This window comes from Epinephelus moara, chromosome 6 (genome assembly GCF_006386435.1).
Source record: "Epinephelus moara isolate mb chromosome 6, YSFRI_EMoa_1.0, whole genome shotgun sequence".
In the NCBI taxonomy this organism is placed as follows: Eukaryota; Metazoa; Chordata; class Actinopteri; order Perciformes; family Serranidae; genus Epinephelus; species Epinephelus moara.
This window is the reverse complement of record NC_065511.1, coordinates 15,858,811-15,864,810: the sequence shown is the minus strand read 5'-3', so window position 1 is coordinate 15,864,810 and position 6,000 is coordinate 15,858,811.

The window sequence follows — 6,000 nt, the reverse complement described above, 5'->3', positions numbered from 1 at the left end:
AGGGTTAATTTCTATGACATTAACCCCTTTTCCGTCAGACATAGTTATTTGATCACTGACGACATGAAGACATTGAAGCAGCTTTAAAAAATAGAGTCCTGGTCATACCTCAAACAGTGATGATAAAGAAGGGAATTCTTTTCCACCAAAAACTTGCTACCACTTTTGTAGAGAGGTGTGCTATTTGTTCGTGCTCCACAAACACCTTTTATTTACCTTTCACAATAGTGTACTAGAGAAAGACTGGCTGAAAAATAACATGTTTACTGACTGTTTGAATCTCAAGGCCAGCACCAAAGAAAATAAAAAATACCATAATATCAGTTTAGAGTCCTCCTATAGGAGTGCTGCATTTTTGATTGCTGGTCTGCTCAGTGGCAGACTATGTTTTTTCATGTCTTTGTGAATTATTCTTTTGTGTTATCGTGGACTCACTGACCCTCGCTGAACCTTAAAACCACTCATTTGCTTTGTTTTGAAACCTGACATTTTCACTGCCTGTCCCTGCATCCACCACTCCCTCTGTGTCCATCTGTTTCTCTGTCCGTCTGCCTGACGGCCAGAATACAGAGGGCGAAGACACTCATGGAGGCCTTCAAAGACATCTGAGTAATTTCACCTCCAGAAACCCCGCAAAAGTGTTCTTTCTCTTCATCCCCTCCCGATAAATTTTCTCTCTTCCTCTCCCTCCCTCTGTAGTGCTTTCCTTTCTCTGTGTCTGTCTATTCATCTCCTCTGCCTTTGTGTTTCTGCCGTGTTTCATGGCCTCTTTCTTTTCCTCTATATTTCTATCTCACTCCCTTGTTCCCTTTACTCCCTTTCCTCGCTCACCCTCTCTTCTGAACCTCGGGTACACCTGGCTGGCTGCTGAGGGCTGACACTTTAAAGACATTGGCTTCAGCTACTGCTGCTGGTGGAATATCAATATCTGCCGTACACACACACACACACACACGCACGCACACATGCACGCACGCATGCACACACACACACACACACACACACACACACACACACACACACACACACACACACACACACGCTCATGCACACATACTCACCCCTCCCTCCCACACATGTAGCAACATATAGCACACATAAGGCACACACATATCCACAAATGCCCCCCGACCCTAATAGAGCAGACATAAAGGGAGGCTGCATCTGCCATGGCGACGACTGAATGACCGCCACATCGTCAAGAGAGGAACCTCGGGAGAGCAACAGAGAAGGACACAATAAGTAAACACAAAGCATTTCCCCGCCTCCACCTCCACGTTTTTTGTTGCTACAAAGCACTTTTTTTCTCTCCAAATAACATGTCCTGCATGTGTTGGTTACATCAGAAGAATTTTAAGCAGCTAACTGTAAGCCCTTTAAGACCTCATCCCTGCTTGGGCATGTGTGAATGTACAGAAACACACACACACACACACACACACACCTTCCCACCACGAACCGCCTAGCCCAGCTCTCTCTCTTTGTCTCTGCAGGCTACTCCCCAAACCTCCCTCTCTCTTTGTTGATTTACGCGTGGACGTCTCTCCATCAAAGCCAGATTACTGCTCTCAGTGCTGCCTGGCATGGATCTCTTTGCACTTGGGAGTAATACCCCATGGCGGATTGACTCAAGAGGTTATCACATGATTCCCACTCTGTTTCAATTGTTTTGGCTATCTGTGTCTGAGTAAATGGCCATTTCAAGTTTCACAGCACAAGTGCAGTGTTTGTAGCGGTAACAACCAGGTTGAAGGTATCTGTGTGGATTAATGGCTTTATTTTCTTCCTGTGTAATTTCAGACAATATTGTGTCGTGCTGGCCCTAAAAATAGCTGAAATAACAGGGAAACAATTCTCATCTCACCAGTTTACGCATCTGTTGTGTTTCCAGACTGTGAGTTTAGCCTTGATGGCTTCTTGGAAGTCACAGGGGACAAAGTCGGCTTTTCACTACTCTGAGATTTGCATAACGTTGGCCTGACACCTAGTGGATACAGTAATGATGGTCTGAAAGAGGTATCAGCAAGAGGCTAAAAATTAGATTGAATTTCTCATCTCCATCTGTTTTCTCTAAATCAACAATGCCTCACATGATTCAGCTGCAACATGACATCGCAGATAACTTGTCTTGAAGAGATAAAGAATGTGTGGGATTTAGGTGCATCTATTGGCAGAATTGATATAGAATATTCACAACTATGTTTTCATTAGTTTATAATTACCTGAGATTAAGAATTGTCATGTTTTCATTTTCTTAGAATGAGACGTTTATATCCGGAGTGGGTCCAATTCCATGGAGTCCACCATGTTGTTTCTAGTAGCTCAGAATAAACATATCAAACACTGGCTCTAGATAGGGCCAGTCATATTTTCACGCTTTCACGTCGGCCACGTACTTCCTCTACATGCTTGGTACACAGAAATTTCGGTTCTGCAGCCTCATAGCCAGATGCCACTAAATCCTACACACTAGACCTTTAAGTACAATATAGTCCACTGACACCTTGAGGTTTTCACTTGAACTGATGTTTAATTTAAAAATGGGATAAACTGTACATGTTCAGGCAAGTCCATACCAATCGCTCAGGTCATTTAACACTTTACGATGGTACTGAATACCGGAGCCACAGCCATGTCATCTATGAGTCAGCAAACAACTTCCAGTCACCACCTATAAATGCTTATCAATGAAAAATCAACACTTAAGAACAGGGAAAATTAAAATGTACAGAGAAAGAGGTCATGTCAATTTAAGGTTATGATCCCATTTTTGATGCTGTTCATGGCTGCTGTGATCATTAGATGTATTTACACTCATCAGATTCCTCTCTTTTCATAGTAGTTTGCATTGCCAATGGCAGAGTCCGCCATTCCTGTGCTGGATTCAAATGGTGTGCAAATGCACAAGAGATCACAGGAAATTATGTAAGCATGTACTGGACAAAACTAAGAAGACAGTGGCCAGTACATGCTCACATTGCACATAATTTGTGCTCACATAATGACATTATCTGGAAGAGCAAAACAGCAGGTCCCGGTCATTTTGAAGAGAACAGTATAACAACTGCGACACACAAGCTGCCTGGGTTGCTCATTTTCCTCTGTTGTATTTCTGACATAATAGCTCTTTAAACTGTGCTCCCTCTCAGCCTTAGTGATGAATGAATGTGTCATTTTGAACTGAACTCTTCAAGTTGAATTCTGATTCCTTTTTTTTGCATTACCACCAGTAACCACAGGTGCCGCCAAATCAACCAGAATTGAAAATTTTAAGGGCTTTACTAGAATCTTATAGGGACATATATATGTCTTTATAAAGCTTTATATTGACCTTGTATAGCTCAGATAACAACCCAATCCCATTGGCCATGTATGAGTCATCGGGAAGGATGGAGGTGTGAGAACTTTTTTAAATACATAAATCAGTGGCACAAATCACAAGCCCTGGCGAGTCTTCTTTGACTTTTCTGTGGAAGCGAGACTTATTTGTGCCGTGTGTCTCAGCAAGTTTATTCAAGCACAGAATCGGTGCCTGCAGGGCCAAGGCAAGTTATCTAAACAGATACGACAAAGTGACAAACCACTACACATCAGACCAAGCCTCAGTTTTATCACGAAACAAGAGGGAAGAGATATAATTTAGGGACAGAAACAGGCACCATACTGACTGAGTCAAATGACAAAAGACAGCAGGATGAAGTGCTGATGAGAAGCTGAACACTTGATTGTCTGCAGGAAACCTCATTGCTTTTTAACTCTTCCCTTCTGGACAGTGGAATAGTACTGACCAGCACTGACAAAAAGGGTTTCATTCATGTTCACATTGATTTTCATAAAAAAGGCCTTAATTGAGCAAACAGAGACGAAAAGGAGTCATTATCTGGGCTTGTTTAGGGATGAGTGCCTCCCTTTCCTCTCTGTTTATGTCCAATGATCTGTTTTCTTCAGCTCATCACAGTGCATTTAAATGATTTCAATACTACTCATATTTAATTGGTAAAAAACAAAACAAGGACTCCATATGCAAAGCAAAATATGACCCGCAGGCCTGCACTGAGCGCATCAAATGAAGTCAAGTACAGAAGAGAAAATAGACTCAATGTGGAGTTACTGCCCATGTCACTTTCAAATAGTCTTTTATTTGATCAAGGAGAGATGTCTGCCCTTCACAGACACACACACACACACACACACACACACACACACACACACGATACTAATCAGCAAGATCTAAATCCCCTGGGTATATGGCTCTATTAGACCATGTGCTTATGAGAAGATAATCATTTGGTGATATGAAGACACAGCGCAGGGCGGTGGGTGGCAACAGTGATGCTGCTGCATGAAAATGCTCTGCTGCACACTGTGCGCCAAAGCCTTAACTTTTAATATAAGTTGTTGCCTAAAGGCAGACAGTAATGAGTCCTTTATGTCAAGGTGAAGGAACAGAGATAGCAGACAGTGTGCTTAACTTTAAAGGATGCGATCACAGCTTTGAATATGACAGTGTGGGTTATAAAATGACACTGCTGTCCTCCGGGCAAACAAGTTAAGCCTTTGCCCTTGACAGCACAGATCGATGAGATAGTTTTGATGTCGATTTAACGCAAGAAGGGCAGATATTAAGTTTTGACATTTGGCTGTGCGATGCAGTCAGGGCTGTCCTGAAAGTATAGATAACAACTTATTATCTTGAATTTAGCTGACCTGTTTATTGTGTATTTTACCTTGAAACACACCCTTGACCACATTCTAGAAAGTAAAAAATGCCAGGAAGTTAATTAGAAAGGGAGACACTTTTCCGTAATTGCCAAACATACATTTTGTAGACACAAACACTAGATGGTGCTGTTTAGTTTTGACTGCTGGCTACATGACTGCTGGTTTGTCACATGTTGTGACCTCAGTTGTTAATATTACATGTATGTTTTCAGTCTGCCTTACAATATAGTTCATTTATTGTCATATTTGTGCTCCTGTGCATGTCAGCTTCAGAGTGTCAATGCATGTATCTGCTGCAGTGTAGCCCACAAATGACAAAATTACAAACTGTCCACACAGAAAGCTGGGAAGCACAAGTAGTTTATGGTTTACGCTGGTGATTTTGTTGTGCAATCCACACTGAACTGCAGTGTAGTGGTCGTCGAAGCTCAAGCAGCTATTTATGTCTGATTTGCCGAGCTCTGTAAACAAGCCTGAGCACAAGAAAAACATGTCACATCCCTCATCTGTGACGACTGAAAATGCACTCTAATCTAGTTGTTTTTATGTAGCTGCATGTATGAAACAGACCGGCGAGCTTTGATTTCCCTCCAGCTTTAAGGAACAGGAACATTTTGGGATGCACTTCCATGAAAGCTTTAGTGAATACGCTTGATTTGTTTCAGGGAGCGTGAAACACATGAGACAGAAATTAGCTTAACATATACAAAGATAGGGAACACATGCATCTGTTGCTGATGTACACTTAAATCAGGATATTCCTTCATGCTTATAGGATGAATACCATGTGTAAAAGAGAAGCCAAGAACATTTAGCAGTGCATCGTAAAGCCACAGTCAAACTCATTTTTCTCCATTAACCTAAGCCTCTTGGTAAATCTGAAACTGAGCTCGTGATGACTTTGTTGTGATGCCAGCAGTTATGGTGTGTTTTACATGGGGTTGCTATCTCTGTGTTTATGTTGCTTCTACAGTAAGATAATCCTGTTTTTGTATCTCTGTGTTTTCAACAGTGTGAGCAGCCAGCAAAACGGGTGTTATCAAGTATCAGTGCTGTTTTTGCTCCTACAATCATGTGGCAGACAGAGATAGAGATGATGGAGTGAATAGGAATGCAAGTTATCGAGAAGAAAGGAGAGATCAGAACACGGGAAAGTACAGGAGGGAGTGTATGATATTACAGGAAGAGTGAGGAAAGAGTAAGAGGAAAGACAGAGGTTAAGCGAGGGAGTCAGACATATACTGAGAAAAAAACCCTCTAATGTGTCACATGTGAGTC